Genomic DNA, 23,075 nt, shown 5'->3' with positions numbered 1-23,075 from the left:
TAACCTTCTTTATCGGCAAGCTTCGCAGCCGGTTATTAGAGTACAGGACAATTACAGGGCTAGTGTAAGAATCCTATTAAACTCTAGCTGTACCAAAAAACTGTTCAAAAAACACTATGAAAAGAGTTATTAAAAAAGTTCACGATTCCGAGCAATCAAACCACTGTGCAGTGCTTAGAAATCTCATATTCATTTTATACAATACGCCTGAATTGATGCAATATACTGCTCATTCTTCACTGTTTCTAGTACAGATAAAATGAACGCAGCATTGCCAACCTGAAACCAACGTTTAATTAATTCCCAACCATGTTTTAATTAATTTCCTTCTGCCAGGTTTTGGTTGATTTTTAAAAACTAAACTTTGAGATATAAAATATCAGTCAAAAGCAAGAGAATTTTCTGACAAGTTAATCGAGCAATCATTCAGCACTGCAATTCATGAATGAATTGTTTTAAAGGGTAAAAAACTGAGAAAGACAAACACCGTCAGCAGTTCATTAGTCATGTCCATGGGCTGACAGATAAAAGTCTACTACCAGGGATAAAATTGTATGCGCTGAATGCGTTTTGTATTCATTTTTTTCGGCCACTGATACCCACATTCAGAATTAAACGTGACCGCTGTTCATTTACTGATTAGTTAAAAAGCCCTATACCACGTCAAGGTTCAGTTTTATCGTAGGGAATTCAACTCTAAATGATTTTCGTGTCCAAATTTCTTCATGTTCAACACATTCGAAATTTTGAAACGTGAAACGTAAATGTTTAGGAAATAAGGAGGAAGCTATCGAAAATATTATCCCCATGCCCCATCCCATGAATGTTCTACCCAGTCCACAGGTAAAGCTACAATCAATAGTTTATATGGACCGGTACATTGACGATAAAGGATTTATGGTTCAAAATGTTTATTTAAGAAACCTAAGTGTTTTTTGCAGATACGATGAGTTAGTATAAAACTTTGCAGTGATGAACTTATAGAAAAATGAAAAGCCGTATGTAGAAAAATGAAAAGCCCAATTGTTCAATTTGATGCTCCTAATTACCAAGTAGGTATTTATTTTTTCCACTTTAATTTCGTACAGATCAGATATTAGCTATAATCTTAATAGCCATCAGACGGTAAACTTTACCCTCGAAGTCGAATTACATTCACTCAATTATGCCGACTCACTATTTCCGCAAAACAAATAAACTGTTTTTGGTAGGCCTTAACAGCGACGAAAATTGTTTTAGAACATTCCCCCTGCTAGAACCCCCGAAGAGGCGCCGCCGGCGATCGATCGTTACTCGCTGCTGCTCGCTCGGGGAGGCAATTCTGATTCGTCACTGTTATCCTCTCGGTGAAGTGAGTCGTACCGAACACATCAAAGATTTCCGCTCGGCAAGATATGGGCTCTCTCGTAAATAGTGTCAGATCGCATCATAGCCGGAAAACGGATCTCTCCGACTGGCGGTGCTGCGAGACATCCTGTGCGCGCCCGGCGACGATGATTTTCCAGATGAAATATTAGACAAGTTTTACGATGACTTTTATTACTTTCACTCCTAATTAATTTCTGCTTTCTTCCATGTTCAACCCTCACTAGTAGGTACACAGGGAGATAGATTGTTAATTTGAAAGTTTCATTGCCGAATATATTTCCCATAGAGTTCTTTCATGCATCGGTAACTGTACCTTCACCAACACTTCAGTGTAGGATTTTCGCTCAGAAAATCAACACTTCGGTTTTATGATTGCAGAGATCTGCTTAGGACTGCATGTGCTGAGCAGGTCATAAAGTGTCCAGGTAGTGCATGCCAAACTAACATGCGTAATTCCTTACCCGGAACAGATGTTAGCAAGCTGCGCTTTCAAACCGAAAAGAAACATGCTAACTCATTATCCTGTCCCGGTGTGTATCCTTTCTCTAGTGACTGCTTGAGCTCTGTCCCCGTTGAAATGCTAACAATCAAAATTGGTTGCGAAAAAAAGCTTATTTTCTATGAAAATAATGAACAAACATCCATTTTTTTGCTTTTGCAGCATTACAAGGGAAAGGAAAATCTTACTCAACTCAACTGATACGAGTGCATATGACGGTTGCTACTGCTTGAGTTTTTCTTTCATCCTTCAAAAGATTATGGTTAATTGAATTCTCTTTAGAATCGTTCTTGCAGACTTTCTTCCTTTACCACACAACGACGCTGTTGTACAGCACATCTGGGGTAGGCATTCTTGAGAATTACGAAACGAAAAGATTGATGAGCTTTCAATGACCTTCGGTAGGAAGCATAAATGCGACAGGATGCGGCCCGGTGGGACCTACCTCAGCGCGGTGAGTGGTCTGTCCTGTGGTTCTGTCATCGTCATCGTGTTTCAAACATTACAACATCCAACTAACTAATCTCGAAACTGGTAACATTTCTAAATTCTAATGTGATGCTTCTTAGCATAAACAAAAAAAAAAACAAGTTCAATTCACCACCGTTCATGACTTCTAATCGGGGCTTAGCGAACCAAAATCTGAACTAATTAGGCGAGGATTATTACAGCAGCGCAGCAGTGGAATTCCTCTAATATTAGCTCAATTTGAAGCGACACCCTTCGGTCGCATAGAATGGTCGCAATACCGCCGCGCCTAACATAGCTGCGCACGTTAATTGAGTGTGTTACAGTTTATGATAAATTTGAAGGGGGTTGGCTGCTGAAATACATACCGAAAATATTCATGCATAATGCATGTCGCGGCTGAGGTTCGGTTCTGGCTAGAGATGTAGAAGAAGAAAACGAAACTGTTTTCATCTGAATCCTAAATCACAGCGAGTGATGAGACTTTCTCCCAGCAGCGGTGCCCTAATTGCTTTCAAATTGCTCCAGATTCTGGGCTGTTCTTTTCCAATTAATCTGCTTTTTCGTAGTTTGCAACGATTGATGTGCACTACCCTCTCGTTTTCCAGGTACTACCTACCCCTGCCTGTTGCTGCTGCTTTGGATTTGGATGCTCTTTGTGCATTCTGTACGGAGTGCGCGCGCTGCTGTTTGCCAGGCATTCTTTGTTCACTTTGACGATTGATTTGTTTTGTTGATTTTGACAGATTCGAAAATGAAAAGTTAGAGGCGCTAGACTGTGAGAATCCTGCTGCTGCTGCAGGGGATCTTCTATCGCACGATGCGTCTTTTCGATGACGGTAGTTTTGGGTGGTAGTTTCTGCTCGGCGCGGCGATGAACGGTTACACGGGAATATGTCCGACGGAATCTCATCACTTGGTAGATAAAAAAGACAGCTGCTGAGTAATTCAGCTTTTACCTTTTAAAGCAAACTTTTTTTTCTGCAGAATATCAACCGTAAACAACTGTTTTATTGATTTTTTTGGAAAAGAGATTGACAACGTCTTATGGGAAGTCAGAGTGTCATTCAAAAAATCCAAAAAATGCAAGCATCTCAAAAGACGGTTAGATTTTGAGTGCCAATAACTCAGCGACTTCTTGATCGATTTTGAATATTTTTGCACCAAACAATCGAAAGATCTCCTACGCGTCGACTTCATTAATGAAAACTAGAGTGTGCGCTGTTGCGTTTTCAGTAGTAGTAGTAGTAGTAGGGGAAAGCCACCATCATTTCAAGGACTTGCCAATGTATGTGGGTAGAATTACAGTAGATCCAAATTTGATTATCAAATGAATTTCACACTAATGCTGTTACAGAAGGGCCAAAAGGGATTGGGCGGACCCACAAGCAGAGGCACTTGTGCGCATTCCGGGGTTATAAGAGTCGCCTTCCAGCATTAGGATCCTTCCATGTAATAATCAATTTCGCTATACCAACTTTAACCCACGTGATGATTTGTTTGTTTTGAATTGAGAAGTGCCATATTTGCTTCAGACCTTAAGGATTCAGGTTGGCAATCCACTCCGTCATCCAGCCTTCCACATTTATGATATCAATAATAATACTGTTAATATATGATATGATATTAAGATGAAATGTGGTATAAATGATAAAAATAGAACAATCTCACCAGCAGTCCTTCGTATGGAATAGAGTAGCGTCCTTTGGGTTCCATAAATGCTTCTTATTTAATTTTAATTTTTAAAAGTTAGTTTAATTTTTCATTCTGGTATCCATGTGCAGTATTAAAACTCGTTTTGGCCAGTTTTTACTATATAGCAGATGCTTCATAAGCTAAAACGAAAAAAATAATTAAAATAACTTATTAGGCTTACCTATTAGCTAGGCCGTGTGGCTCCGCCGTCTGCCCAAAACCGCGGTTTTGAGACCAGGCAGCCGGGAACCGCCCAGCAACGCACCTCCTAGCTTGGCTACTCAATAGAGCATTACCAGGTATGGCCACGTGGAGGCGCTAGGTAGGGGCTTGGGATGGCTAGAGCTATATTGGACGCTCATTCGCCTTCCCCATTTCATACCCGAGTGTGCGCTGTTGCGTTTTCAGTACATTTACTAAGAAGACAAGGTGTGCTGCAAATAAACCTGCGCTTCATGTTGAGTAAATTAGTCTTTTCTCGCAATCGAAACTTTAGTTAAAATCTTCTTTAGAGTCTTTTTCTGCACAATTCCTCAACTCCCCAAGCCCGGACAATGGGCTGAAGCCATTATCATCGTCTATTGCAGTCAATTGCCAATCGAGAGGCTTAATCCAACTACTGGTTTTCTTTTCCAACCGGGACACCATAAGCATGTAGACACTTGTTGCTTACAACCAAGACACTGCACGTCACTCCCTCTCTCTAATTTTTCGCCCTTTTCTCTTTGCGTCTTGTCCCACCGCCTTAGGATACTATAAAATATCATTCTGTTTTCTACCATTCCCTTCCTCGCGCTAGTGCTTCCGAAATACGTACGTAGCACACATCACTTGCTTCCGGGTAGCTTTGATCAGCCGCGTCAGTTTGTCCGGAAAACCGTTTGGGTGCATTACGTGCCAAAGCTGTTCGCGCTCGACTGTATCGTATGCTGCCTTGAAATCCACGAAAATATGATGCTGGGGGCACGATGTACTCCCAACATTCCTGAAAGATTTGTTGGAGTGTAGAAATTGTTGTAGTACAGTCCATCGGGATAGATAACGTAACTAAATCTGGGAGAGCACCTTGTAGGCGTCGTTGATCAGCGTAATATCGCGGTGATTACAGCAATCTAGCCGATCACCCTTTTTATAGATAACTAGCTGGCCTGACAAACTTCGTATTGCCACTAATTAAACTGTGTTGTACATAAATCGTGAATCTCGGATGGCCTTTGTCACAATCTAGAGTTTTGCAAGTTTCTGGGAAGTTCATGGGTGTTTTAAAATATAAATTTTCCTCACAGTAAAGAAGAAAAAAACGCCCCCCCCATTGCTTAGCCTGATAAAATAAAGCCGATAGCATTTAAATATTCGCCATCATATTTGCGAAAAACCTCACGTGGGATGTGCCATTGCACGGTAAATCTTTTCGTAGAAAGTACCATTTCGCAGAGTTGACCCAATTGAAGGAAAGTAATAGAGGTCAGTAGATCTAGGAAAATAAATAATCTTAGAGGTGATCTCTACGGGAGGCCGCCCTCCGCAGTGGCCGGCGCTTCCGACGGCAGGTCGCCGGCAACACTCGCGGCCTGTGGCCGTCTCGCGCTGAATCATCTAATGCTACTATTGATAGATTGTGGTGGTCTTGTTATTGACTAATGTTTTATGAAAGAGTCTAAAATTTCTCGAGTTCGATTAGTTTTTGAGTTGCGCAAACAGAATTGAACAGAATTTCAATTTGTATGAGAGTCCTTATCCCCCTACCACAGGGATGAGGGGTCTCAAACCATCATAAAAAAATTCCTTCCTCCAAAACCCCCACATGCCAAATTTGGTTCCATTTGCTTGGTTAGTTCCCGCGTTATGAGGATATTTGTATTTCATTTGTATAGAAGCCGCCCCACTACTGAAGGGGGAGGGATCACAATTCACCTCCTAAAGAGAGGAGGGGTTTCAATTCACCATAGAAAAAAAATTGCCTGTAAAAACACACACATGCTAAATTTTGTTCCATTTGCTTGATTATTTCTGGAGTTATGAGGAAATTTGTATTGCGTTTGTATGGGAGCCCCCTCTCCTAAAAAGGTAAGGGGTCCTAATTCATCATAGAAAAAATTCATGCCTCCAAAAACACTCACATGCCAAATATGGTTCCATTTGATGAATTAGTTCTCGAGTTATGAGGAAATTTGTGTTTAATTTGTATAGGAGCCCCCCCCTCCTAAAGTGGGGAGGGGTCTCAATTCACCATACAAAAAATTCTTGCCTCCAAAAACACCCACATGTCAAATTTTGTTCCATTTGCTTGATTAGTTCTCGAGTTATGAGGAAATTTGTATTTCATGTGTATGGAAGCCCCCCCCTCTTAAAAGGGGGAGGAGTCATTATTCCCCTCCTAAAGAGTGAAGGGGTCTCAATTCACCATAGAAAAAAAATTGCTTACAAAAACACCCAACTGCTAAACTTGGTTCCATTTGCTTGATTAGTTCTCGAGTTATAAGTAAATTTGTATTTCATTTGTATGGGAGCCCCCCTCCCTCCTAAAAAGGTAAGGGGTCTCAATTCATCATAGAAAAAATTCATGCCGCCAAAAACACCCACATGCCACATTTTCATTTGATTAATTAGTTCTCGAGTTATGAGGAAATTTGTATTTCATTTGTATAGGAGCCCTTCCTCCTAAAGTGGGGAGGGGTCTCAATTCACCATAGAAAAAATTCTTGTCTCCAAAAACACCCACATGTAAAATTTTGTTCCATTTGCTTGATTAATGCTCGAGTTATGCAGAAATTTGTGTTTCATTTGTATGGGAGTCCCCCCTCTTAGTGAGAGGAGGGGTCTCTAACCATCATAAGAACCTTCCCTGGCCAAAAACCCCTATATGCAAATTTTCACGCCGATCGGTTCAGTAGTTTTCGATTCTATAAGGAACATTCGGGCAGACAGACAGAAATCCATTTTTATAGGCATAGATTTGTATGGAAACCCTCCCTCTTGGTGGGTGAAGGGATCTGGTGACGATTGCCATCGGTGATTTCAGATGCAGTACATTGAAGGCCACCTCAGGTATACCGCAGGGCAGTCATCTCGGATCGTTCATATTTCTGACCTATTTCAACGACGTGAAGCTCGTGTTTGAAAGAACAAGATCTAAAAATATTCTCCCATATCCGCTCAACGCTAATTGGGTAATTGGTGTATCTTAAACAGAATGGTTGTAAATCCCAGTAATATCCAAACTACAGCAAATACGTAGCCCTCAGCAGTCTCCAGTGGACTTTTGACAATTTGAATTTAACGTATCGCGCCAAATCCTAGGTGAGCGATTCAGCTGCTTCTTCAGCCGGTCCAATTAATTTGTTTACCCGTTTTGCATTGATATTTGTCTTTAATTTTTTACTATTTATACACTTGACCACTGGTTCTAAAAAGCTAACCCATCATTGGGACCGTGTAAGTCGCCGCTATCAGACGCTCAAGGCTGACAAAACTATTTCTCGTTGCTACACTGTGCGTTCGCATGGATGTCTCCTTCTCTACGACCTTCGTCTCCACCAAGGGTTGATTATCTGATCTCCCCTAAGGCTGTTCGTAGTCTGACTGGCACCACGAGGAGGTAGGCATAGTAGTTGGTGGGTAAGAGGCTAAGTTAGTATCGCTATGGGGTCTTTGTTACACACTATCCAGGCCTTTACCAACCATTCGACGCCATGTGCTGGCTCTAAAATGTAGGAGATCCTTGCGTATGAGCTCTTGTCTAGTAAGCTTGAAATCGTACGCTCTGCTAGCACAAACCCATGACAGTTTAGCTCGTTGTGTCTTCGACGTATGTAAAATGTTGTTGAAATAAAATCAGATATATTTTACGAGCCTCTCAGTAAAGTTAGGTTCTATCACATCGTTTAGTTTCTGCCACAAGTCCAGTGTCCCATTGGGAAGCAATTTAGGACAATTTCTTTTTACCATATACTGTATGCCTATCCGCGCCTGTAGATAAGAATCTAGCTTCTTTTTTTATAACCATGCGTGCTGCATTGAGAACTTGTCCCCACTGTACACGGTTCTCGTTTCCAGTCGTCGTCTTTTCCTAACTACTCCTCGTTTTTCGTTTTTGTCTGTTCCGTTTTTCCTCTTGTGGTTGCCCCGTTTTTTCTTTTCCGACGTTTATTTTCTGTTTTGGCTCACCTTTTTCCCTTTGCTCTTTGCACTTTTTATCTCCCGCTTATCGTCTTTTTCTCTCTTCACGTTTTCTTTCCCGTTTTCTCACCTTTCCGCCAAGTTTTTCTCATTTTCTGTCCTGTCTTTCCTCTGTTTGGCTCGTGGTTCCTCCTTTTCTCTCATTTTTTTTCTACTACCTCTTTCTCTTCTTTCCTGTGCCATTTTTCATGTTTCTCAGTGTTTCCTGTGGCTTTCCTCTTTTCTGTTCCGTTAACTCCTTTTCTATTTTGTAACTTGCGTCTGTTTCGTTCTTACTCTTATTATGTCCTATTTTTGCTCCTTTTCTGACACGTTCTTTTTTTCATTTTATTCCGTTTGTTCATTGCTTTCTCTCGATTTTGTACTATTTTTCTGTTCTTATTTCTCTATTCTCCTGCTTCCGTAGCTTGTCCTTTGCTTTTCCGGCTTTGCTATAGTGCTGTTTGTTTTTTGTTCCGTTTGTTTCTCTTTTTCTGTCCTGTTTGTCCTTATTTCGTTGCTTGCTTTCCTCCTTTTCTTTATCGTTTTTCCTTCTCTTCTCATTTTTCTTCTTTTCTGTTCTGTTTCCGAAATTGATAAAGAAGAAAAAAATATTTAAAAAACAATTCATGTGACAGAACATAATTTTCCGAGATTTCTCTGTAGTTTTTTACCATCACTTAATCATCACATCATTTGTGTTGGATTTGGACTTATTTGGATCGGATTTGCACTGACCTGGAGTAACTTTGGACTAGTTTCGACTCGATTTGGATAATTTTGGTCGGATTTGGTCAAATTTGGCTTGGATTTGAACTGATTTGGATCGGTTTTGGATTAATTTCGATTGCATTTGAAAGATTTTGATGGAATAGGAATTAATTTGGTCGAATTCGAATTGGTTTTGGACACATTTGGATTGAATTTGAACAAACTTGGATCCGATTTGGACTAATTAATTGGATTTGGAGTACTTTGGTCGGATTAGCACTAATTTAGATCGGATTTGCACTGATTTGGAGTAGCTTTGGGTTAATTTCGATTAAATTTAGATGATTTTGGTAAGATTTGGCTTAATTTGTATAAGTTTTGGATTAACTTGGATAGAATTTAGAATCATTTCTATTGGATTTGCACGATTTTGATGGAATTTGGACGGATTTGAATGGGATTTGGACTAATTTAGACAAGATTTGAACAAATGTGTATTGAATTTTTGCAATTTTCGAAAGAATTCGGACTGATGTGGCTGAATTTGGACTAATTTGGATGGAATTTGGACATTTTGGATTGGGTTTAGGCTAAGTTGGTCGGATTTGTGCTGATTTGGGTGGGATTTGGACCGATATATATTGGATTTGGACTAATTTTTATTCAATTTGGATAATTTTGGTCGGTTATGAACTAATGTGTATTGGATTTGGTCTAAATGTAAACGAAGTTGCGCTTATCCGGAGAAGCTTTGAACCAATTTTGATTTGTGTCAGATGATTTTGGTCGGATTTGGACCAATTTGGTAAGATTAGATTGGTTTGGATTAATTGAAATTAGATATATATATTCCAATTGCACTTGAAATTGTATTTAGAATTGAACTTAAAACTAGACTTAAAATTGGATTTGAAATAAGTGTTGAAATTGTGCATAAAATTAGAATTGAGTTTGGATTTGAAGTTAAGCACAAATTAGGCTTCAAATGAAACTTAAAAGTTGATTTATGACTGGATTTGAAATTGGACTTGAAACTAAAACTATTTTAGTGCAATTTATTTACTTATCGTGAAAACAGTGACAGATGAAATTAAAAACGACGGACTTCTGAGTTACAGAAATTATTTTGTTTTATATTAAATTTTAAAGAGAATCTGGGCATGCCAGTGTCCGGTAATATCACCGGGAATGAAATAAAAGCTAATATTTGGTTATGTAATTCCCATTTTTTGACTTATTTCAAGTAAAATTATATTTCAGTGGAGCTAGGGAAACTCGCACAAACTGCGTGTCATAATTGCTTCGACAGCTGAAACTATTCTATTTGACAGGCAACATCTTACCTCACAGATACCTTCCAACAGCAGTTCATTAGAATGCAGTAAAAATCAACCAGAAAAGGTCGTTAAAGAAACAACTCATTCCGAAAGTAATAATTTATCATGCGGTAAACATAAAACGCTATAAAACCACTCATAAATGTCATCTTTCGAACAAAAAAAAAAGAACAGTGCTAAAGTGCTCAAATCAATCCCAAAGTCGTTACTGTTCGACGCCTGGCAAACCGGCCAACAAGAGGCAACAAAAAATATTGAATGACACTTTTTTCAGTTTCCTCCAACAACTGAACATCATACTACAGTCGTCGTTTACAGCGCACCGAGAGTCCCTTTTGGCTTTTCGCTTTTCGAAAAATAAGCACCGAAAAAGTCCCTTTTTCTCTGAAAAAAGAAGGCGCACGCCACCCCGCCAAAGGAACTCCGTTGTGGCCTACTGTGCGAGCAGCAGCAGGGCGGAGACACATTAGTAGTTGAAGATGCAAAAGATGCGCCTGTTGCCTGAAAATGGCGGAACAATATCCTTACGCAGTATCTACACACATTACCAGCTGTGCTGTGCTGTGCTGAAGTGTTCGTGTGTCGTACAATCGAGTGCTTCTACAACTGCGATTGACACACAATAGAAAACCAAAACGAGAGCAGCCGACGACGCGATCGACTCGGTGTGTGAAGTGTGACAGTCGAATCGAGAAATCCAACAGCAGGAAGCCATTCTTACCGCCACGGCATCAAAACATTCTACATTCCGTGCAGATGGAGCACTATTAGGTAGTGACACGTGGATTTCCGGAGAATCATCCCGTTGCTGATGGAAGGTATTTCGAAACCTAGAAAAATATTTTCTTTTCCAAGTTTAAATTGTGTGAATGTAACCACGCGTTATTTAACTTTTTTTTCTAGGTTATGTATCTCCTAAAGGGAAAAGCGATAGCGAAAGGATATTTGTCCTGTCATCGACGAGGACGTGGTAGAACAGGAATAGAACCAATCGAAGATAGAAGAGTATCCTTTTTACAAGAAGTCCATTTTCATGTGCCCGCAATTTTGATATATCATGGCAGCTGAGTTGGAGTTTTTATTTCGAAGCAAAAATTAGCTTTCGCTAGGAAGTTTCAACAATCATTCTGAAGTGAATAGAGATGGCAGACCCGACCCGATTGCTCGTAAGATTTGGTAATCAGCATCTGTTTTGATGTCATTATTTCGAATTTTTACGGTTATTTGTTTTGAGTCAATAGGGACGAAGCCGGGCGAAAGTCATGAATGTTTAATTTGTAATAACAGTTAAATTAATTTTTCAAAGGCTTTCCAAGTTATACAGATTCTACTTTTGATAGTACATACTCAGAGTCCCTTCGGTTCGGTGACCCTTTTTTCCACTTTCACTCAAATCACCCTCGGATTAATTGCGGAACCAAGAATTAAAATGCATCAAAATATTTGTATAAAGGTGATAAACCGCACTGTTTGATTGGCTGTACGAGGTGCGGCATATTATTATGTCATTTACCCGTGCTTTGTAGGATTAGGGAACTTGTTTTCTCCGCTCCCGCCAGGTAGCCGTCGAAATGTCGAGGGACAATCCGACTGCCGCGGCATAACGCACTTGCAATTATAAGGGGCACCCCTCGGTAACCGTTGCGGAAACTTTATCGCCTCATGTCGACAAGGGATTAGTATAGTTTTATGACTCAACATGCATGTACCGAGCGGATGTAAGCCCTTACCAAAACGATGGTTAAATGGTACATTTACGACCTTGGAAGTCAACAATTTATGGTCGATATATTTTCCCCTAAACTGTACATTCGCTAATCATAGTCACTACTCGCTTATAGACAGGCTCATGCTAATAAAATCTCTCATTGCCAGTGTACACTTTGGCATGGACTGTCCCGCTATAGTGCCGTTTCGAGTACGATGAGACTTTTATGGAAATTCTACGGCAATTGGCCTACTTGGTTTCAGCAAACCTCCCCACGATTGTGGGGTGGCAGTATTACCAAACTGTAGTAGGTCCCTTCAGCGACCTAGCAGCAGCAGCGGCAGCAGCAGCAGAGAAACCCTTCTGGGCCCGAGCCAGTCTGGTGGCGTCGCCATTGGGCCGCGCCGTCGTCGGTTGGTATCCGCACACATTGCGACAGAGACTGCGGAAAACGTCGCGAAACGTGACAGATGACGATGTCGCAAAGAGCAATTGCATGGCTTGCAATTGCATGGCTTGCAATCGCAGTCACCGCCGTCGTTGTAGTCGTCGTCGCCGTCGTCAGTCGTCCATTTCGTTCTTGTTGCTATAGGGACTCGTCGTCGTGGCTCGGTGCAAATTCCAGTTGCGCAGACACCAGCTTTATGTCGGTTGTATCCTTCGGGACACGTGAGCTCTTATCGAATTCGATTGAAAAAAAAAGAACGACGTCGGCAGAAAACCGGAAATGCGCTAATAAGCAACAACGAGAAAAAGTCGCTACAATGCGGACCAGCGCAGGATGGAGCAGGGGTGACCAGAGATACCTTTCGTTTGATTCTGATCCATTCTATTCATTGTATGTATGATTATTACCGGTTTGGTTTCCGCTTCGGTAAGACATCGCGGCGCGATTGTTTACGTCCATGAGTCGGTTGGTTGCTAAATTTCCCTCCGTCAGTTTTCCGTGCGGTTTGACAATGGCTGAGCGATTACAACTAGGTAGGGGTTACTCGTTTAGAACTGAGTAGTTTTGCACAAATTTTGCTGGTCTGTTCGAGTGCGGAAACAAGGTAAAACACAACTGGTCTCTAGCTTTGTTACTATAAGAGTTTCCAATGGTTTATTAATTGCTGGATCACATCGTCGGTTCATCCCTGTAGCTGGTTCTTGAGTATTACGAGAAGGGTGTGATTGAGGAAAAGCGCTTGTCTGATGGAGTTCCAGATCGCGTTGTATTTTTGTGATTAAAATAGATAGTTCCCCATCCCCAGTAGAGCGTCCCAAAATAACACACGTTCCTAAAACCTGGGGGCTCAACACTCAAATAATACCTTAGGGTGTCACATCATAACTTTCCTATGAAGGAAATATTGGTTAACACGATTTAGAGGTCGCACGTTTGTGTTTTGTGAAAAAAGGCATTTTTTTAGAATACTTTCTTAGAATTTCATTTAACTCTCTAACAGGCAAGGTGCGATAAAACTAAAAACTATTTTTTCAAGAAAGTACACTTACTCAAAAGAAACCGAAACTTAAGGTTTTCATGCAAAAATAATTATCTGGAGGCGCGTCAAGTAACAAATAGCTCAATTTCTCTTTTTCAGTTTTCATATCTAACGCTCTACCCCAATATTTTTTCAATTCATATAAATTACAAAATTGGTATAAAGCATTTAAATTGCTCATAAGAAATATTCGCGCAAATTTTTTTTTTCAAAACTTTCCTGAATTCTTGGTTTTGAATATCATTTTCTCCTGAACACATGGTCAGAATGGTGTGACATTAATATCAAAATGTATCTAAATACAGTTTTCATATTGTCAATTCAAAATAATTTTTGTATTTGACTCTGGTCTTAACCAGTGCTTACTTTACTTTTTCGGCGACAATGCGCTTATCGAATCTAGACCGAATTTAGGAGTCGTCTCCACGCCCAGAGATCTTGGGCTGCCAGCCACTCTCGAGTCGCCCCTAACATCCGCTGTACTCACATTTTTGTCAACAGCGCTCCATCTATCACCACCGGAGTTCTAACACCTGACGAGCTACCACACTCTCTACCATGCATCATATACTTCGTTTTGCTTGTTTTGCTGGTTTATGGCTAGCCCTACCCTCGCAGCTTTCTCCTTTAGATGCGTGTATGCCTCTTCCACAGCTCTACGATTAACACCGATAATATCGATGGCATGCGCGAACCCTAGGATGGTACCGCTTCTCTGCACGCTTGCCTTTCGAATAGCACCTTTCAATGCAATGTTGAACAGCAAGTTCAAAAGGGTACCACGTATCAGCCTACCCAGTTTTGTTGGAAAACCATATTCAAGCATAAACCGTCACAGCTCATTTCGTTAAACTGAATCGTACGCCGCCTTGAAGTCTAACAAATAAAAAGTTCTTCGACCCGAGTGAATGTTCGGCTTTGGACGCACGCAGTCATTGATTCGTTATATCCAAACGTGGTACGATGAAACTCGGCATGCAACAACGCAGTGGCTCGTAAATATCTTTGCGATTCATGAAAATTCGCCTTTGCAAGGAATGTCGGTAAGTCGATGTCGTTGTATAGGATTTTCGCCACTAGTGTTGCCTGCTGAACTTTGTGGCGCCTTTCCAAAATGTCCAAATCAAGTAGACAGCAACGTGCTGGATACGGTAGAAGATTTGCAGGATCTTGACACGGCAAATCTCTAAGCGCCATACGGATAAATCTTCTCTGGATGTGTTCGATTCTCAAAATCCAGGTGAGCTGATAGGGTTCCCAGACTACAATTGAGTTTTCAAGTACCGGACTGATACGCAACAAAAAGATTTTAAGCAATGAAGGCCTTTTGAAATCTCTTCCTATTTTAGCAATGAATCCAGGCTTGCCGGATGCTTTGGAAATAACATTGGAACGGTGAGCGTTGAACGTAAGTTTGGATTCGAGTAAAATACCGAGGTCGGTAACCTGATCAACCCTCCGGAGAGCGTTTCCGTCAATGTGGTAGTCAAACGTAATTACCTTACACTTTGCTATACACACAATCAAATAGTTTACCTTGCACCAGTTCATAAAGACATCTTGGCTACATCGTTGAAGGATAGGCTGAAGAGCAAAGGCCCCATATTACTTTCTTGCGGAACACCTGGGGAATTCTCGGAATTTATCGAGGTCCGGCGAGGAATGGGTCTCCCGAAAACCGCACTAGTATTCGCCGATAAAGATTTCCTGTGACGACCTCAGCCTATGAAACAGGATGCGAGAGAGAATTTTGTATGCAGAATTGAGGAGAGCAATGCTTCGATAATGGTTGCATTCGAGTCGATGGCCCCTTTTTCTGATTTTTCGAATCATTACATTTCGCACATTTTTGCTCTCCTTCTTTGGCGTAAACGAAAGAAAGAGCACGGTAGTGTTGCAAGAGAAAAGTGCCCAGTTTTGATGGATGCAGAGTTGTCAAAAAGATTGTTTGCATATTACGAACACGCCATTCTAGCGCGTAAAAAGCTGGATTGCGATACAACATGTCACGTCCTGTCCTAGGTAGAAACAATGCATCTACAATAGTGTTTATTGTGAACATTGGAAGTTATGTTAAATTTATTGTAAAAGTGCCTCAAATCCAAATTTTATTATTATTTTTGTTTACGCTATAGAATTGGCCATATTTCATCATAAATTTACTGCCTTTTTTAATTATTTTGTTTTTTCATCTAAAAAATACCATAAAAGTACTGTAAAAGAAAATTTTTGTTCGCGAAAAACTAGATTTTTTCATTGTTAAGATACTTAACACCCCGTCATTTTTATGGTAGAATCTCTGAAAACCATGAAAGTTATGGTGAACAACAATAAGTTTGCTAGTTTGGTTATCTGTTCGGACGATAACTTTTATTGTTTTTGTTGTTTTTTGTATCCTATAGTTACCATAATTTTTATCTTCGTGTTATGGTTATTTTTTTCCGGGTATTCAGCTAAATGTTAACGTAATAACGAAATCCTGGAGCATACTTTACAACGCAGTAGATAGTGATGATGAGGATGATCAACCGTTGGGAATCCTTCGATCGAGATAAATTGCCCAACATTTCGCAAAAAATCGTTGAATCTGGAACTCAGGAATAAAAAGACAAACATTGAGAAAGACATTGTAGAAAGTGTTCTTAATCTTGAACAAGACGCCTATGTCGAAACTGGCCACACCAGTCATCGATGATGAAATATATTTTTCCAACGACGAGGTGGCTGGTAAAGACCACAATGGATTGAATATAGTATTAAAATACGCAGAAGAAAATGGTTGGCCACTGAACTCTCAGTATATGTTGCACCAAATACGACTTGACATTTTTGATATTGATCGATTGATTGGTCTTAAAAACAGATATTTATTAGATGTAAAATAAATCAAATTATTGAAACAAGTAAACCGTTTTGTTTGTTACATTAAACAAACACATACTACCCACAACACCAACTTTCTTTTATTTTTATGAGTGTGGTGATTTGGTCCGAAGGATCTTGGTTAATCTGATGCCCTAAAAGTAAACCGTATTGGGAAAGCTATAGCACGCCCTCTGATGATGATGATGATAATGATGGAACTGCTTATGAATCATGATTCAAGGGCTGTTACAATTTAGAAATAAAAAAGGCTTCATTATCTGCAGCCCTTTGTTATGTATTTCTCGGTAAAAAATATAACCTGAAGGCAATCTTATTGAAACACACTAGCGTAGAACATTCTATTTTCGTATTTCTAAAATTCAGAATTTCCATTTATTTTTTAACGTTACCAATAATATTAATCATTTCTCTTTTTTCTTTTACTTTCAGGTACTACCCTCGCAATGATAAAAATATTTTCATCTCCGGACAGGATAAAATCTTTAAAAGTGACTCCATTTCAGTTCACAAAGTTAACTCGGTTTATTTCAAATAAATTTCTTCAAAGATCTATTTGTTCCAATCACTGTTAAATTTTTTTCTCCCGAATTCCCGAACAGATCCGGTATAATTCTTCCTTATGCGTCTGATAAATTTCTGTTCATTAAGTGGCATTTTCTTAGAAATTCATCCAACTCATTGAACACCTATACGACAATAGATAGTAACTCAAACGTTTGGAAATTACATAATCTATTCTTTTGGTTTTTTTGTTAGATTATAGTCACTTTAACCAGCTTGGGTCATTCGTGATATCTGCCGGGTTGGGATTTGAACCCGGGTCCTCGGCGTGAGAGGTGTGAATGCTCACCACTACGCCCCTATATAATATATTCAATACTGTACGATATCTGTAAATTTTGATGTGTAAAAATAATTTCCATGGATATTTTCAAAATAGTGCTTAAAAATAGTGGAATATCTATACCTATAAAAATGGATTTCTGTCTGTCTGTCTGTCCGTTATTCCTTATAGAATCGAAAACGACTGAACCGATCGGCGTGAAAATTTGCATGTAGGGGTTTTGGAGCTAGGGAATGTTCTCTCGATGGCAAAAGACCCCCCCCCACTAAGAGAGGGGGCTCCCATACAAATCTATGCCTATAAAAATGGATTTCTGTCTGCTCTATGTTCCTTATAGAATCAAAAACGACTGAACCGATCGGCGTGAAAATTTGCATGTAAGGGTTTTTGGTGCCAGGGAAGGTTCTTATGATGGTTAGAGATCCCTACCCCCACTAAGAGGGGGGCTCCCATACAAATGAAACACAAATTTCCTCATAACTCGAGAACTAATCCAGCAAATGGAATCAAATTTAGTTTGCAGGCAATTTTTTTTCTATGGTGAAAAGAGACCCCTTCCCTCTTTAGGAGGAGAATAATGACCCCTCTCCCTTTTAAGAGGGGGGGGGGCTTCCATACAAATGAAATACAAATTTCCTCATAACTCGAGAACTAATGAACTAACTGGAACCAAATTTAGCATGTGGGTGTTTTTGTAGGCAATTTTTCCCTTTTAAGAGGGGGGCTTCCATACAAATGAAATACAAATTTCCTCATAACTCGAGAACTAATCAAGCAAATGGAACCAAATTTGACATGTGGGTGTTTTTAGAGGCTCCCCCTAGTTTAGGAGGGGGGCTCCTATATAAATGAAATACAAATTTCCTCATAACTCGAGAATTAATTAATCAAATGTAACCATATTTGGCTTGTGGGTGTTTTTGGAGACATGAATTTTTTCTATGATGAATTAGGACCCCTTACCTTTTTAGGAGGGGGGGGGCTCCCATACAAATGAAATACAAATTTCCTCATAACTCCAGAACTAATCAAGCAAATGGAACAAAATTTTACATATGGGTGTTTTTGGAGACAAGAATTTTTTCTATGGTGAATTGAGACCCCTCCCCACTTTAGGAGGGGGGCTTCCATACAAATGAAATACAAATTTCCTCGTAACTCGAGGACTAATCAAACAAATGGAACAAAATTTGACATGTGGATGTTTTTGGTGGCAGGAATTTTTTTAATGATGGTTTGAGACCCCTCACCCCTGTGGTAGGGGGATAAGGACTCTCATACAAATAAAACAGAAATTTTTGCGTAACTCAAAAACTAATCGAACTCGAGAAATTTCAGACTCTTTCATAAAACATTAATCAATAACAATCAATAACAATAACAAGACCACCAAAAACTATCAATAATAACATTAAATAGTTCAGCGCGAGACGGCCACAGGCCGCGAGAGTTGCCGGCGACCTGCTGTCGGAAGCGCCGGCCACTGCGGGGGGCAGCCCCCATAGAGATTACCTCTATCTAGGTTTATTTATTTTCCTAGATCTACTGACCTCTATTACTTTCCTTCAGTTGGGTCACCCCTGCGAAATGGTACTTTCTACGAAAAGATTTTCTCTGAAATGGTACATCCCGCATAATTGGTGTTCCGCAAAATGGTATTCGGCGAAATGGTTTGTAATGATGGCGAATATTTTATTGCTATCCGCTTTATTTTATCAGGCTAAGCAATAAGCAATGTTTTCTACTTTACTGTGAGAAAAATTTGTATATTAAAACACCCATTAACTCCCCAGAAACTTGCAAAACTCAAGATTGTGACAAAGGTCATCCGAAATTCACGATTTATGTACAACACAGTTCAATTTGTGGCAATACGAAGTTTGTCGGGTCAGCTAGTAAACTATAAATAAGGAAATTATTCTGTTCCTAGGGTCAAGAATGTGGCCTTGGAACTTGCGTGGTCAAAAATCACAAGTCCAAACACGTTTACAGTTATTGAATGAGAACGACAAATCAAAACAAAACAAGAAATGTGTTGGAAAACATAGTTTTACACAATAACGATAGGATCAGGAAGAAGCAAACGGGTACAACAAACTCCCACACGCAATTCATACTATTCAGTCCGTCAGTTCCGGTCGTGTTCCAAATTGACCATGTGGGCGGTCAAGTTCATCTACAACAGCGCAGCTCACATAACATCGATTGGCGCAAAATGTCCTTAGGTACCTACCAACCATATTTATTTTTTTGCAAGCAAAAATTTGCACATTACTCATTATAACTCCAGAGGAGTAGAGTCCCGCATCCGAGTCGTTGAACGAACTGCGACCGACCAGGAAAACATCTGCCTTATTCTTATGTTTTACATTACACACACGGCAGGGTTTGTTTCTTCTTCTTATGTTTTTCATGGCACTGTTCTGGAAGACGATTGTTATTATTTCCAGCCTAACTTGAAATACGCCTCGCAGTAGATTTGTTTGGCTTAAGGTTATTGTTATGCTCTCTGTGGTTCCTGGTTCGTCCTGAATCCTGATCGTCTCTGCCTTCCATCGATGGAGGAAAAAAGCAAATAAAAAAGAACTTTCCTGGTATGGCAAAATTTTGTAGACATTGGAGAAAGAAGTTCCTGTTTTTTGTTGTGCTCAGAGCCATACACTCCAGAAGATACAACTTAAACTAATGTAAGATGAGACCCTTTTTACAGGAACGGATTCGAATGGACCACCGTACACATCGGTGTACCAGAGGAGAGCAAGCAGCTAGTAGAAGCGAGTCCTTTCTTAGTTTTGCAACAAAAGATGAGCCGGTTATTGCTGATTTTTTTTTTCGCACACTGACTGGCAATATTATACCATTACCTGGCTATCGCAGGTATGCATGGGAATGCTTTGTGCAATATTTTTGTTCGATTCCTTACCGTACGGTGTTCGTGTTCTGCTTTTGTTGAACGTTCGAGGTCCTGGCTGGCTATCAATGAGCAGGGATGAACGAAGTTTATTTAAATTCGCAGGCCACTGAAGCGTTTGTTGATTCTGGTTGCCGGGGTACAGCACTCGAATTGGAAATTTCTTGAACGTTTTACTGAATAAATGAAATGGCACAACAAAGAGAGTGGCTAAGCGATTCTGCAATTGCTAATCAGTATTCACAATACTGCCATTATTTTTCATCAAAATTTTTAAATTAGGCTTGTCTCAATTCTATTTGAATTTGTAATTAATCTTATCTTTGTAATCTTACTAATATCAATATTTAACAATAACTGTTTTTGGTACATTATCTATTTTAAATTTTATTCAGCTTAGTATAAGTTTTCTAGATCTAACTGCATTTAACTGCATTTAATATTTTGTCAACTTTAGAGTTTTGAATAAATTCGTAGAAAATATTTTCTCTGAATTCTTAAGAAAACTCATCTGAAATGTGAAAATATTTGTCCTACGATTTTCGGTTCTTTAAGTCATGGTAGTTGTGATAACTTTACATAGTCATCCAATTATTGATTTTATTTTTAAGTTGAAACCTTCGATCTTCAGATATTAAAAGTAAATTTAGCCCTGTGGCATTCATATTATCCTACAGATAAGGGCCATTAAACATGCAGAATAGCCTAAACAGACTAAAATAAACAAACAAAAATTGCCGTTTTCTCGATAAAAATTTGCTTCCTCTAATCGATCTTCTAATTGAGTTCATAACGAATGCCATCAAATGAAAAAAGAATTAATTAAATAAAGCAATAGACGAAGCAAGAGAAATTTAATAAATATCTTTTTGAAGATCTTGCAGAAATTACGGGAGCACAACGTGCCCACACATCATATCTTTATTGATTTCAAAGCAGCATACGATACAGTCGATCGAGATCAGCTATGGCAGATAATGCACGAACAAGGTTTTCTGGATAAACTAAGGCGACTGATCAGAGCTGCATTGGATTAAGTGACCTGTTCCGTGTGCATATCAGGGACACACTCGAGTACCTTCGAGACGCGGCGAGGATTGAGACAACGTGACGATTTATCCTGCATGATGTTCAACATCGCTCTTGAAGCGGTGATCCGACGAGCGAGCATCGAAATGAGTGGCATGATTTTCATCAAGGGTAGCCAATTCATAAGTTTTTGTAGATGACTTTGATATTATAGCCAGGAAACTTGCGACGGCGGAGGCAATCTACTCCAGACTGAAAGTGGAATCAATAAGGATTGGGTTTAAAATAAATGCATCAAAGGCCAAATACATGAAAGGAAGAGGCTCAAAGGAAACAAACGCCCACGGACGGTAATCGTTGACGGTGGCGGTTTACTAGAAGTGGTAGATGAGTTCGTGTATTCGTGTGTATCGCTGGTGATCGCGGATAACAACAACAAAACGCTACGATCCAAAAACAAATCACCGTACGAAGCTGACCCTGATAAAACCCTTATTAGACCAGGAGTCCATTATGGACTTGAAGCCGTGACACTGCTCACGGATGACAAACGCGCCTTTGTCATGTTCGAGCAGAAGTTACTGCGGACGATATTTGGTGGAGCACAAGCTGAAAGCGGAGAGTGGCGAAGGCGTATGCATTACTAACTACATGCTCTGTTTGGAGAGATTCCCATCATACATCTAGCGAAAGTCGGTAGGCTACAATGGGCCCGGACAACACGTTGTAAGGATGCCGGACGACAGCACTTCAATAACCCCACCGGGACCAGGATCAGGGTACTCAACGCGCAAAATGGATTGACCAGGTTGAAAGTGATTTACGACTTTTGAGACGACGACGACGACCCTATTGAAGCTATTAAAGATTTGAACACCCACGTCAGGGAGGAAGAGTAAAATCCGATGACTGGAGGGTTTAGCTCACCCGAGCTGACCAGCGAAAACTGGTTATCAACTCAGCCTACAAGAACAAGACCGTGCATAGTAGCTTGTTCCAGCACAAACTCTTACACAAGTACACCTGGACGTCACCGAATCACGCAGAAACACGGATCGTCCATGTTTTGATTGACTTTCGGCATTTCTCAGACATCATTGACGTCTGATGACCTGTCGAAGCACTACCGTTGACTTGAACTTGAACCACTAATTGGTGATGGTCTTAAGATGCGCTAAAAATTCATCGTTGTAAACAACATTTAGTACCCATTTTAGCTTTGGTTAAATTTCGTACGGCTGAAGCAACCTGACGTCGACAAACAACCGCAGGTACAATCTATGCATTCATTCTTCTATTTACACACTCTCGAGCGCACAGCTTCGTACCGTCTTTCTGCACAGTCCGCTCGCGTGGAATGCCAAAATCAATAGCTTGTGAGCGCAAATGGCACGCTAGTATACAGATACTATTGATTTTGCTTTCTTTTCCCTGAACGTCTTCTTATGCCTTATTTTATACATACTGGCAAGAGTGCAGTCGCTCGCGAGCGTTGATGTATCGACTGCTGGGTAGCAATGACGAGCCAGACTGACAACCGTGGCTGATAGCTAAATACACACCCGCAAAAACTCGACGCAGTACATGGGAAAGAAGAATGGAGCTTTACGCGGCATGTTACCATTTCATGGAAAACGTTTTCGCGGAAAGTACTAGATTTCAGTAGACCTAGGATAATAAATAAACAGGAGAGATTTCTGTGGGGGGGTTGATCCGCGACTGCGGCTGGCGCTTCCGACGGTGGGTAGCCGGCAACTCGCGCGGCCTTGGGCCGGGGAAATTTGTGTTTCATTTGTATGAGAGCCCTCCCCCCCCTCTTAGAGCGGGATGCATCTTAAACCATCATAGAAATAATGTCTGTCTCATATGTCAAATTTGTCACTATTACTGATTAGTTCCCGAGTTATGCAGAAATTTGTGATTCATATGTATTGGAGCCCTCCCCCTCTCTTCTCTCTGAGGGTTTTAAACCAT

At 40.2% G+C, this 23,075-nt stretch overlaps 1 protein-coding gene across 1 annotated transcript in view; it reads left to right on the top strand.

Annotated features, from left to right (window-relative positions):
- Nucleotides 1–16,839, top strand: part of LOC128732585 (mitochondrial cardiolipin hydrolase) — a 64,756-nt gene extending 47,917 nt beyond the window's left edge. The window contains exon 3 of the mRNA XM_053825866.1: nt 16,747–16,839. The gene's annotated coding sequence lies outside the window, so the exon portion shown is untranslated. The remainder of the gene's footprint in view (nt 1–16,746) is intronic.
- The last annotated feature ends 6,236 nt before the right edge of the window (nt 16,840–23,075 follow it).

Source organism: Sabethes cyaneus, chromosome 1, assembly GCF_943734655.1.
Source record: "Sabethes cyaneus chromosome 1, idSabCyanKW18_F2, whole genome shotgun sequence".
Classification (NCBI taxonomy): Eukaryota; Metazoa; Arthropoda; class Insecta; order Diptera; family Culicidae; genus Sabethes; species Sabethes cyaneus.
This window is presented reverse-complemented; position numbering and strand designations above follow the sequence as displayed.